Below are 14,168 nucleotides of genomic sequence, written 5' to 3' on the forward strand. Positions count from 1 at the left end.
CAGTCCCCCCCCCCCCCACCAGCTGGCAGGCCCCAATCGCCTGATCGGGGCCAGGCCCCGGGCTGGGACGGACAACCGGGGTGGGTGGTGGCGGACACGGCCCCTTTCCCAGGGGGCCAAAGTCCGGCTCCCTCCTTGGTGCCGGCGGCCAACCTCCCGCATCCTGTCCTTCCACCCGGCCGGTAGGCCCCGATTGTCCCTGATCGCCGGCCAGGCCTAGGGGCCCCACCCATATATGAATTTCATGCACTGGGCCTCTAGTATATATATAATTTTATTTATTTCAGAGAGAAAGGGAGAGAGAGATGGAGATAGAAACATCAATAATGAGAGAAAACCATTGATTAGCTGCCTCCTGCACATCCCCTTCTTGGGGGGATTGAGCCCGCAACCCAGGAATGTGCCCTTGGCTGGAATCAAATCTGGGACCCTTTAGTCTGCAGGCCAACGCTCCATCCACTGAGCTGAACTGGCTATGGCTGTATCACGTTTATTAATTTGCAGATATTGTACCATCCTTGCATCCCCAGAATAAATCCCACTTGGTCATGGTGTATAATCTTTCTAATGTAATGCTGGATCCAATTTGCTATAATATTGTTGAGAACTTTGGCATCTATGTTCATGAGGGATATTGGCCTATAATTATGTTTCTCTGTATTCTCTTTATCTGGTTTTGGGATTAGGGTGATGCTGGCTTCATAGTAAGAGCTTGGAAGTGTTCCTTCCTCTTAAATTTTTTGCAGTAGTGTGAGGAGGATAGGTTTTAGTTCTTCTTTGAATGTTTGGTAGAACTCCCCTGTGAAGCTGTCTGGCCCCGGGCTTTTGTTTGCTGGAAGTTTTTTGATGACTGCTTTATTTTTCTCCTTAGTTATTGGCATATTGAGATTTTTTGATTCTTCCTAATTGAGTTCTGGAAGGTCATATTTTTCTAGGAATGTGTACATTTCCTCTAGGTTGTTTAGTTTGTTGGAATAGAGTTGTTCATAGTATTTTTTTTTTACAATCCCTTTTATTTCTGTGGGGGTCTGTTATTTTGCCTCTTTCTTTTCTGATTTTGTTTATTTGGATCCTCTCTCTTTGTTTCTTGGTGAGTCCGGCTAGAGGTTCATCAATCTTGTTTATCCTTTCAAAGAATCAACTCTTGGTTTCACTGACCTTTTTTCTTTTTTTTGGTCTCTATGTCATTTATTTCTGCTCTGACCTTTATTATCTTCTTCCTTCTACTCACTCTGGACTTTTTTTTTGTTGCTTTCTTTCTAATTCTTTAAGTTGTAGGGTTAGATAATTTATTACCAGTTTTTCTTGTTTTTTGAGGTAGGCCTGTAATGCTATGAACTTCCCTCTCAGGACTGCTTTATAAGTCATTTTAATGGGATTATCAGAATCAACTGAAAGACCTTTTTCAAAATTTACATACCCATGGCCAACATCCAGAGATTCACTAGGTCTGGGGTAGGACTTACTTCATCTTTTTTTTTAAAGTCTGATAGTACCTTGATAAACACTCCTGATTAAGAACACTATTCTAAGCACAAGCTCATTATAAAATTCATTTGGAACTTAAAAATCAGAAAAAGGCCAAAAACCCTGAAAAAGATGAGCATTGGGAGTGGTGGGTATGCATCATGTCAGATGTCAAAATATGTTATAAAGCCTTTATAATTTAACATTTGGTATTGGCATGTGAATAAAAGACCAATAGACTACAATAGAAAACTGAGAAACTGACCCAAGTGCATACAGTAATTTAACATAAAGCTATATTTCAAAGAAGTGAGGAAGAGATGGACTCTTCCTTTTTAATACGTGGTGAGATAACTGGGTAGTCATAAGGGAAAATGAATTTGAATCTGTTCCAAGAATAAATTTCAAAAAGACCAGATATTTGAATATAAAAATTTGAATCATGTAAGTACTAAGATAAATTATGGGTCAATTCTATAATTGGAAGGTGGGGAAATTTTTTCTAGTAATGGTCAAAACTAAATGCAATAAAGTGAAATATTGATAATTCTCAATATTTGAAAATGAAAACCTGTTGTATGGCCAAAAAATAATATAAAACATACCTCAAGCAAAGTATGAAGTCAAATGAGAAACTGTGAAAAAATATTTATAATTTATATAAGAGACATGTCATAACCTTATATATAAAGAGTTCCTAAAAAAGAATAAAAGATCAATAACCTGATAGAAAAATGGCGAGAGATGAACAGATATTTTACAGAAAAAGAAATGCAAGTGCATTTTAAATATGCAAACATTCTCAACCTTGCTCATAAGAGAAATGCAAATTAAGAATCACTGAGCCGAAACCGGTTTGGCTCGGTGGATAGAGCGTCGGCCTGCGGACTGAAAGGTCCCGGGTTTGATTCCGGTCAAGGGCATGTGCCTGGGTTGCGGGCACATCCCCAGTGGGAGATGTGCAGGAGGCGGCTGATCGATGTTTCTCTCTCATCGATGTTTCTAGCTCTCTATCTCTCTCCCTTCCTCTCTGTAAAAAATCAATAAAAAAATAAAAATAAAATAAAAAAAAAGAATCACTGAGATACTATTTTTCACCCAACAAATAGGCAAAAATCCAAAAGTTTCACAACACACCACAGTCATTGAGGCACTTTTGAAGAAAAGTGGCACTCTCAAATGTTGCTTGTTGGAGTGAAAAATGGAAAACCCCAACAAGACAGAATTTGACAGTATTTAATAAAGTTACATATGCATTTATTTTTCAACTAGCAAATCTCACTTCCAAGAATCTGACCAACACTAAAAAATATATAAAATAGGTATATAAGAAGTTATTCATTGAAGCAGTGTTGGTTATAGCAAAAGTCTGGAAATACCCAGTTTCCTTTATAGGAAAATGGTTGAATTAGTTAGGGTACACATACACAGTGGAGTACTATACAAGTATTAACAAGGAATGAAGAATGTAAATACTATAAAGTATTTCCCAGTCAAGCCCAGTATATATTGTTCAATAAAAGGAAGATGGAGATGCCTGGCTATTTTGGGTCAGTGGTTGAGCGTCTATCTATGAACCAGGAGGTCACAGTTCGATTCCTGGTCAGGGCATATGCCTGGGTTGTGGGCTCAATCCCCAGTAGGGGGCATTCAGGAGGCAGCGAAATCATTCATTATTGATGTTTCTATCTCTCTCTCCCTCTCCCTTCATCTCTGAAATCAATAAAAAATTATTTTTTAAAAAAAGGAAGGTGGAGAAAAACATTAATAGTATGCTTTCATTCATCTGCACACTTGCCTAATTTTTTAAATCAAAGGAAAATTCAAAACCTTAAAAAAAAAAAGCCCTGGCCCTAGCTGGATTGGCTCAGTGGATAGAGAATCTGCCTGTGGACTGAAGGGTTCTGGGTTCGATTCCGGTCAAGGGCACATGTCCGGGTTGCAGGCTCAATCCCCAATAGGGGGCATGCAGGAGGCAGCCAATCAATGATTCTCTCTCATCATTGATGTTTCTCTCTCTCCATTCCTTTCTGAAATCAATTAAAAAATAAATAAAAATACATTAACACACACACACCCTTGCCATTGTAGCTCAGTTGGTTGGGTGTGGTCCTGTGCACCTAAGGGTTGCCAGTTTGATTCCTAGTCCAGGCAAGAGCCATGGTTATAGGCTCTATCCCTGGTGGGGGGCATGCAGGAGGCAGCTGATCAATGTGTTGCTCTCACATCAATGTTTCTCTCTCCCTCTCCCTTCCTCTCTCTCTAATAATCAATAAAAAATCATTTTAAAAAACCTTAAAAAATAAACAAAACCATTACCTATCAGGAGGAAGAAAACAGGGTGGTAAAGATAAAATAGTAGGAAGATTTCTCATGAAACTCGCTTTTTTGTGTGTTTTTTAAAAAAATATATTTTATTGATTTCTTACAGAGAGAAAGGGAGAGGGAGAGCCAGAAACATCGATGAGAGAGAAACATCGATCAGCCGCCCCCTGCACACTCCCCACTGGGTATGTGCCTGCAACCAAGGTACATGCCCCTGACCGGAATCGAACTCAGGACCCTTGAGTCCGCAGGCCGACGCTCTATCCATTGAGCCAAACCGGTTAGGGCGAAACTTGTTTTATATAAAAATATATATATATAAATAGCCTATCTAATAAAAAGGGAATATGCTAATTGACCCTCACACCATCGCAAAGATGGCAGCGCCCACAGCCACTAAGGAGGGAATATGCTAATGACTGCCACGCCCTCAAAGATGGCAGCACCCACAGCCACAAGATGGCAGTGCCTAGTCCCCTCAGTCCCGCCGGGGCGGCAGGCGCGCGGCAAGACCGCCAGAGTCCCCCAGTATCCTCAGCCCCCCAGCTACCCAGGGCCGGCCCGAGGTGCAGGCAGGCCTCAGATGGCAGCTGCCCAGCCGCCCAGGGCTGGCCAGAGGCGCAGGCAAGCCTTGGCTCTCGGCTGCCCAGCCGCCCAGGGCCACCCGAGGTTCAGGTAACCAGGGCTGGTCGAGGCTTGTGCTGCCGGCAGTGGCAGCAGCAGAGGTGTGATGGGGTGTCGCCTTCCCCTGATCACCAGGTTGCCTCCCGCCCCTGAGGGCTCCAGGACTGTGAGAGGGGGCAGGCCGGGCTGAGAGATGCCCCCCTCCAGTGCATGAATTTTCATGCACAGGGCCTCTAGTATATAATAAAATATATATAAAGTTGGAACCATATAAACTCATTTGCATAATTATAAAACAAATTTAATATAAAAACAATGCCATAAAAATGAAAAATAAATAAAATAAACTTAATTATATATGGAATTGGTGGCATAACTAGAGAAGCATATTCCAAGTAACATTTAACATAATTTTTAAAAAGAACATGCACAGTTATTTCAACAGTATATCCTTTATAGTATATACACTAAGAAAAAGAAATTTAAAGTTGGAACAACAAAACAGGAACTTAAATTATCCCTAATCAAATTTTTTGTTATTGATTGGTAATGGTGTAATTTTGTTGCATGCATAGTGTGAGAAAAAGCAAATAAGTTGGTGTTTTTGGAAATCAATTTTTACTATGGGACATAAAAGAAACATAAAATCAATGTTACATAAAAACACTGTGACCCTGAATTTGAACTGGATATAACAGAATGAACATATTTTATATTTAAAAATATCTATTTCTTCATTTAGCCCACTGTAAATGCCAAAAAAGGGTGGGGGAATCATTGCAATAGCAAAAAGCAGACATCTGTGTACCCAGATTATGGTCTCTAAACACCATTTGTCTTTGAAAAGAATTCCTGAAGCAAAGGCTGAGTCCAGGTTTGGGACAGGAAATGTCCAAAATAAGCCTAGAATATCCTGTCACACCATTAAGTGTGAAAACTATCAAATATTATTGGGGTCATGTTAAAAGTCTTGAGAGCCTATTTGAAGAGGCCAAATTGAAATGGATCCTACTGGTCAAAGAAGAATAACTACAATGGAATGAAATATAATAAATATATCTTAATATATGAGTTCATAATGAGACTTAGTAAAATTCACTGTTCATCTCTGAAGGGTACTATGAAACAATCTTATTATTTTGAAAACTGGTAAAGGAAACAAATTAAGAATTTATTCAACATTTCCTATCCAATGTGCCTTAGGTTACCTAATTTGAAATTATGTTTGTATGTACATATATATGTTTATATGTATATGTGTGTTATTAAGATTTCAACTTAATGTTTCATTTTTTTTAATATATATTTTATTGATTTTTTACAGAGAGGAAGGGAGAGGGATAGAGAGTTAGAAACATCGATGAGAGAGAAACATCGATTCCACTGCCTCCTGCACACTTCCCACTGGGGATGTGCCCGCAGCCAAGGCACATGCCCTTGACCAGAATCAAACCCGGGACCCTTCAGTCCGCAGGCCGACGCTCTATCCACTGAGCCAAACCGGCTAGGGCAATGTTTCATTTTTTAAAAAATAATTTTAAAAATGTTACTGGTCTATATTAACAGTTATTGTGATCAAGCATACAATTTGTGAATTCCAAGGCAGACAAAACAAAGAAGGAATATGATACCATTCTCCTTATCTAATAAATAAGAGACATACCAAAAGAATAAGACAAACTTAAAACATTAGAGTAACATGTCAAAGTTTTTTTTAAATAATTGTATCGTAACTGTATAGACATAATTTTTATGGTCTTTTGCATAGCAAGCCTCCATGAAAATCAGGGGCAATAATCTATAATAATAAAAGTGTAATATGCTAATTAGATTGGATGTCCTTCCAGACGTCCTTCCTTCCAGACAAAGCCGCAGCGGGTGGGGGCCACGGCAGAGGCGGCAGAGGCCCCCGGCCGCAGCGTCCTTCCAGACAAAGCCGCAGTGGGCAGGAGCCATGGAAGAGGCCCCAGCCATGGTGGTGGTGGGCGGGGGCCGGGGCCAAGGCCCTTGCACAAATTTCGTGCATTGGGCCTCTAGTAATGAATATATTTAAGTTGATTGAGTTAACTCCATTACCAGACTATTGCTCACCCAAAGCAGTCTTATACAGCTGTGTAGATTATACACAGCACCACTCCATGGACAGCAATGTACTGAATCCAGGTCATATCAGTTCCTGAAAGCCAAAAGTTAAATTTTCAGGAATTTTACAAGCTAGTTGTTAAACACAATCATTCCCATAAATAAATATTTTCAAATTTAAATAAAATATATTAAAAACAAATAAATACATGAAACTTATACATTTTATTATGCTTTACTATCATCTATGCATTTGAAGTTATTTATATCCATTGTACTGGTATGGCAAAACAAAACTATACAGTATTTAGTTGTATGCTACTGCCTGTTTCTTCCCAACATTGTAATCAGTGATGTCACATTGGTAGCTTGAAAGATGATTGTGGGAATGTTTACACGTTGGAAATTGGCAAATACTACACATCAAGGCATAACTTAATGTTTTGTCAATAGTCTAGACTTAAGAAAGTTGCCAAAACCGGTTTGGCTCAGTGGATAGAGCGTCGGCCTGCAGACTGAAGGGTCCCAGGTTCGATTCCGGTCAAGGGCATGTACCTTGGTTGCAGGCACATCCCCAGTAGGGGATGTGCAGGAGGCAGCTGGTCGATGTTTCTCTCTCATCGATGTTTCTAACTTTCTATCCCTCTCCCTTCCTCTCTGTAAAAAACCAATAAAATATATTAAAAAAAAAAAAAAAAGAAAGTGATGGGGAAAATGTTAACGCAAATTGAAATAGCACAAAAAATGGGAAAAGAAAAATTTTCCAATTTTTGAAAACTATTAACAAATTAGCAAGAAATCATATCAATGATGAAAATATATTTTTTTAATTTACATAAGAAAGCATACATTTGCCCTATCTGGTTTGGCTCAGGGAATTAGAGCGTTGGCCTGTAGACTGAAGGGTCCCAGGTTCGATTCTGGTCAAGGGCACATGTCCCAGTAGGGGGTGCACAGGAGGCAGCATATCAATGGTTCTTATCATTGACGTTTCTATCTCTCTCTCCCTCTCCCTTTCTCTCTAAAATCCATAAAAATACATTTTTTTAAAAAAAGAAAGCATATATTTTTGTTACCAGAAAGAAATTTACCTGCACACCTCTGCTGTTGGGGAGAACCATTATCACTAGCCTGTGAGTAGTGGTGCACAGTCAAATTTAGAGATGTTAACACCCCCAAATATTTGACACAATGTGATAAATACTCTAATGGAGGAATTCAAAGTAAAATGCATGCACATTAGAGAAACTGATTATTTTTACTGGGTGGAGATGGGGGAAGGAGAACTCATATGATAATTTATAAAAAGGTCCATGTCATAGTGATTAGGTCTATAGTCTGTCTGTAATATATTATTTTCAACATTAAACTTTGTAATAATTTAGCCCTGAATTATAGTTTCAAGCTATTCAATGTACTGACACATGCCATTTGGGAAAACCCTCAGAAATCACAGAAATGGTCTTTTTTAGGTCATAAAGAAATATTTTTATCTCATCTGATTTCAAAAATTCATATGACTACCTTCCCTCTTGACAGCCACCATCTTTCAAGTTGGAAAACAAAAGTTTTAAAATCACTGCTCATTTATTTTTACAGCATTCTCAAAAATATAAACTCAAGGTCCAAAATTCAATCAGAAGCACAATTTTCACTATTTTCTTTAAAAACAATAAAAAATGGCCAGTGTGGCTCAGCTGGTTCAATTTCGGGTCAGGGCACATACCCAGATTTCAGGCTCGATTCCCAGTAGGGGGTCGTGCAGGAGGCAGCCAATCCATGATGTTTCTCATCAATGTTTCTCTCTCTCTCTCCCTCTCCCTTCCTTTCTGTCTAAAAATCAATAAAACATATTAAAAACAAACAACAACAACAAAAACTGAATCAAGCCAGTGTGGCTCAGTTGGTTGGGCATTGTCCCATGCTCCATAAGGTTTCTGGGTTCAATTCCCCATCAGGACACATGGCTGGGTGGAGGGCTGGATCCCTGGTAGGGGGTGCAGGAGGCAGCCCATCAGTGTCTTCCTCTCACATAAATGTTTCTTCTCTCCCCCTCTCCTTTCCTCTCTTTCTAAAAATCAATTAAAAATCTTTTTTTAAAAAAAGAAAAACAAAACTGAATCAAAATCAGAGCCCATATTGTTTACAGACAATTATGCTCTAGGAATAATGTAGTTTGAGAAAAAATACTCATGTCAACTCTTTACCTAGTATAGTGATGTTGTTCCTTGTACTCTGTCAATACTGATTTCCAACACACCTTTTCCAGAAAAATTTTTGGTTCACATTATAATCAAACCAAATTTTAAAAATGTCTTCCTCTTTAGCATGGATTTTTAATGATTACAAAACAACAACAAGCTGCCAAGTGCTCCTCCCTCATAAATGAACTGTACATAGGTAAAAAGTTTATTAGTACTCTTCGTACAAGTTTCATCCAACTGAAAAGTCAAGTATCTATTAGCATGTACATGTTAGAGTAACTGTACTTTCCTGTTGTATATTATTGATATTATAGTGTCCAAAGTAGCACATTAAAGGAATTTTGCCAGCAGTTAATTCTGACTTCTCACCAGATGTAATTATTATTTTGCTGCTGGTCTAATAAACTTGGCAACTGTGTGGTTTTGAATCTGCTTTTTCTCTGAGGAGTGCAACACAATTAAACATTTCTTAGCTTTAGTGTCTTCTCCACCTAAGACAAAAATACTGGGATGCATTATTTTGTGCTTATTCTGGGAAGCTTTTACTATTTTACCAGAATAGTTTACACACAAAAAAAAGTCATTAGGTTTGGTATAAAAGAGAGTCAATGACTTTAAGATATCCTTAGCCCAAATAAGTTCAAATTAGTTGTTTATAACCCCTCCTTCTCGCCTCGTCTATCTATAATCTTTCACTCTCCCATTCTTCACAGAGAGGCAATCCTCAAGAGAGAGAGAAATTATCCTCTATGAAGCAAAACAAATGACAAAAATCACCTGTAAACAAGGTAATATAGGCTGTCCCAAAATTCACGCAAGAAGTAATTTTGATAGAAAACACAGGTTTATAATTAAAAATTGTAAATTTTTTATTGATTCATAAAGTATCCAGTATAGGGTTATGTATGGAATAGCACATCGGGTAAATGGCCTCCACGGCTTTGCTGGCACATACGCGAAGCCATGGTCTTCATTGTCCCTGCTCCTGGGCCATAATTGGTACTTGGTAATGCTTATCAAATTGAAGGGATTGAAATCAAAGGGCAACAGATATTAGAATCTGATTCAATAAACCAAGTAAAATTAGGCTTTTATTTTTTGTTGTTGTTGTTGTTAATGCTCACGCAAAATTCAAATCTTGCGTGAATTTTGGGACACCCTATATAAGCTGGATCTTTAAAAATGGCAAAAAAGGCCGAAACCGGTTTGGCTCAGTGGATAGAGCGTCGGCCTGTAGACTGAAGGGTCCCAGGTTTGATTCCGGTCAAGGGCATGTACCTTGGTTGCAGGCACGTCCCCGGTGGGGGGTGTGTAGGAGGCAGCTGATAGAATCAATAAAATATATTTTAAAAAAAAAATAAATAAAATAAAAATGGCAAAAAAGAAATTTATAAACTGGGAGCTACCTACTATGGCTACACTATATGAAGAGAGGGAGACAACTCAGGTGCAGCTTTTGTAATAGAGCAATTGGGTTCAGTTCTTTGAGATTTTCTGAGAGGTTCACCCTAACTACTGATGAAAGGGAACATGTCACTTCTATAGGGAGATAGCCCTCAGAAGTTAGATCACTTCCTCCGTTCAGGAGTTCTGAAGCCTCTGCTTTCTGCCAGGAAATCATCCCTAATCCTTCACTTTTCACCTTTTCATCATCTCTTCCCAACAGCTGTTGAGATGAATCTCAAATTTATCATTAATCTTGAGATTAAGATAAACATTTTGGGAGTAGATGTGGGGCTGGGTACCATACATACCATGTTTTAGCAAATTTTCTGTTTATTCATTTGGCTATCATCTTGTGAAATATATGAGATGAGATTCTCTCCACATCAGTAATTCACCCTGTGAATTCTAGTCATCCTTATCATCACATACTCTCGTAATGTTTTCTCAATTCCAGGAGTCTCTAACCCAGTGATGGCGAACCTTTTGAGCTCAGCGTGTCAGCATTTTGAAAAACCCTGACTTAACTCTGGTGCCGTGTCACATATAGAAATTTTTTGATATTTGCAACCATAGTAAAACAAAGATTTGTATTTTTAATATTTATTTTATATATTTAAATGCCATTTAACAAAGAAAAATCAACCAAAAAAAATGGTTGTCATAGGTTCGCCATCACTGCTCTAAACTCTACATCTATTGTCCTGTCCTATGACAGAGCTTGAAAAATCTCTCAGAGCAGTAAGTTGAAGCAATAGTAGAGATCATCTTGTTTGATTCCTGTCTTCCCAGGGAACAATGTCCTTTGTTACCTAATGTTCAATATTTTGAAAAACATATTTCATAGATTCTTTTTTCCATTTATTTCAAGTAGGAGGGTAAATTTTGTCCAGTTACTCCATCTTGTTCAGAAACAAAAGTCTCTACTAATTTATTTTTTAATATATTTTTATTGACTTCAGAGAGGAAGGGAAAGGGAGAGAGAGAAACATCAATGATGAGAATCATTGATTGGCTGCTTCCTACACACCCCCTACTGGGAATTGAGCCTGCAAACTGGAATCGAACCAGTAACCTCCTGGTTCATAGGTCTATGCTCAACCACCAAGCCACACATAGCTGGGCAGTTTCTTATATTTTTTTAATGGGCAACCTAGTGGGTGTGAAGTGGTATCTCACTGTGGTTTTTTTTTTTTTTAATGTATTTTATTGATTTTTTACAGAGAGGAAGGGAGAGAGATAGAGAGTTAGAAACATCGATCAGCTGCCTCCTGCACACCTCCTACTGGGGATGTGCCCGCAATCAAGGTACATGCCCTTGACTGGAACAGAACTTGAGACCTTTCAGTCTGCAGGCCGACGCTCTATCCACTGAGCTAAACCGGTTAGGGCTCACTGTGGTTTTGATTTGCATTTCCTTGATGACTAAATGATGTTGAGCATCTTTTTGCATACTTATTAGCCGTTTGTATATCTTTAGATAAATGTCTATTCAGACCCTTTGCTCATTTTTCAATTGACTTTTTAAAAAAAAATTTATTATTGATTTCAGAGAGGAAGAGAGAGGGAGAGATAGATAGAAACATCAATGATGAGAGAGAATCATTGATTGGCTGCCACCTGCAAACCCCCCATTGGGGATCGAGCCCACAACCCAGGCATGTGCCCTTGACCAGAATCGAACCTGGCACCCTTCAGACTGCAGGCTGACACTCTATCCACTGAGCCAAACCAGCTGGGGCAAGTTGCTGAATTTGATACATTTAAGCTGAAAATATTCTCTTACTACCCTTTTATGTTCATAGGATCTATAGTGAAAAACCCTTTTCAATCTTAATATTGGTGGTGTTTATTTCTTTTTTCTGATCATCTATGTATGGATATAGCAATTTTTGTTTCTTTTTTAAAAATCAGCTTTTGGTTTTGTCAATTTTCTCTATTTTTTTCTTTTTTGTTCTGTGTTTCTGTGGTTAATTTCTGTTATCTTTATTCTTTCCTGCCTGTACTTACTTTGGATTTACTTTTCTCTTTCTACCTTCTTAGTGTGGAATCTTAGGTCACTGATTTTAGAACTTTCTGATTTTCCAATTTAAGGAATTAAATCTGTGTTGCCCAGTAAGCACTCTTTCATCTGCTTGCCCCAAAATTTTGATATGTTGCATTTTCACTATTATTCACTTCAAAGTATTTTCTAATTTTCCTAGTGATTTCTTTTTTTGCCCTGTGATTTTTTTAGAAGTATGTTGTCACCCTAGCTGGTTTGGCTCAGTGGCTACAGCATCGGCCTGCAGAATGAAGGGTTCTGGGTTCTATTCCTGTCAGGGGCACATGCCCAGGTTTCGGGCTCAATCCCCAGTGGGGGGCATGCAGGAGGCACCAGACCAATGATTCTTTCTCATCACTGATGCTTCTATATCTCTCTCCTCTCTCTTCCTCTCTGAAATCAATACAAATATAGATATATATATTTTTTTAAAAAAAGTATGTTGTCAAATTTCAAAATATTTGGTATTCTCCTATCTTATTGTTACTGAGTTTACTTTACTTGGGGTAGGGGTTAAGAGACTATACTCTGTATAATTTTATTCCTTTTAAATGTGTGGATTTATTTTATTTTCCATCATATGATCTATGTTTGGGAACATACTATACACACAGAAAAATATGTGTTTGACACTTTTGGGGGTGTGTAGTGTTCTTCAAATATTCATTGCATCAAGGTAATTCATAGTGTTGTTCAAATGTTTATCTTTACTGATTTTTTTCTAGGTGTTGATATGTTGAAAGTAAATGAATACTATACACACAGAAAAATATGTGTTTGGCACTTTTGGGGGTGTGTAGTGTTCTTCAAATATTCATTACATCAAGGTAATTCATAGTGTTGTTCAAATGTATATCTTTACTGATTTTTTTTCTAGATGTTCTATTAATTACTGAGAAGGGTTGTTAAAAACTCCTATCATTATGGAAACATCTATTTCTCCCTTAAATTCAGTTTTTGCTTTTCTAAAATTTTGTATTTTAAAGTTGCTGTTAAATACATAAACATTTCTAATTATGTCTTCCTGAAATGTCCTTTTATCATTATGACATATTCCTCTTTATCTATGATAATACTCTCTATCTTGAATGTTATTTTTTTCTGATATTATTATAGCTATTTCTTGGTTTTCCTACTTACTGTTTGTCTGATATAGCTTTGTCCATTCATTTACTTTCAACATATCTGTTTGACTTTATAACTAAAGGGTATCTCTTGTAAGCAGTACATAGTTTGGTCTTCCTTTTTTTTTATCTACTTCCCCTGCCTTTTAATTGCAGTGTTTAGTTCTTTAAGATTTAATATAATTATCATTACTGGATTTTATTCAACCATTTATATTTTTTTTGTTCTCTCTGCTGTTATGTTACTGCTGTTCCTTCTTTTGTGTCTTTTAAAATTTAAATAATTTTTAGTATTTCATTTTACTATTTCTACTGGCTTATAAGCTATACCTCTTTGTATTTTTTGTTAGTGATTTTTGTAGGGAATATAATATACATCTCTAATCTTTCAGAATTCAACCAGAATACCTTTTCATGTAAAATATAAACATCTCACAAGCACATAGGTCGCTTTAATCACCCCCCCCAACACACACCATACTTTGTTATAGTTTTGTGTATTTCCTAGTAGTTTTATATATTTACTAGGGGCCCGATGCACAAAAATTTGTGCACTGGGGAAGGGGTTCCCTCAGCCCAGCTTGCCCCCTATCACATACTGGGAGCCCTAGGGGATGTCCTACTACCTGCTCCCTGCTCCCTTGGGGAGTGGGCCTAAGCCACAGTCTGGCCACCCTTTGTGGGAGTCGAACGGGCTGATCAGGGGAAGGCACCAGCCCCATCACCACCCTGTTGCAGCCACTGCAAGTAAACAATTGCTGGCTGGCTCCCCCCTGGTTCCCCGCCTCTGCCGCCATCAACAATCGTTGGCTGGCTCCTCCCTGGCCCAGGCCTAAAGCCTCTGCTGGAGGCTTT

General features: G+C 38.2%; 1 protein-coding gene across 15 annotated transcripts in view; it reads right to left on the reverse strand.

Moving 5' to 3' along the window:
* BAZ2B (bromodomain adjacent to zinc finger domain, 2B) overlaps positions 1 to 14,168 on the reverse strand; it is a 331,540-nt gene that overhangs the window by 265,493 nt on the left and 51,879 nt on the right. For 14 of the 15 annotated variants that reach the window (XM_014534088.1, XM_014534091.1, XM_014534101.1 and 11 more), the window contains exon 5: positions 6,508 to 6,592. The exons of the other annotated variant lie outside the window; for it this stretch is intronic. The gene's annotated coding sequence lies outside the window, so the exon portion shown is untranslated. The remainder of the gene's footprint in view (positions 1 to 6,507; positions 6,593 to 14,168) is intronic. 15 annotated transcript variants of the gene reach the window in all.

The sequence above is a fragment of the Myotis brandtii genome, unplaced genomic scaffold (assembly GCF_000412655.1).
Source record: "Myotis brandtii unplaced genomic scaffold, ASM41265v1 scaffold125, whole genome shotgun sequence".
In the NCBI taxonomy this organism is placed as follows: domain Eukaryota; kingdom Metazoa; phylum Chordata; class Mammalia; order Chiroptera; family Vespertilionidae; genus Myotis; species Myotis brandtii.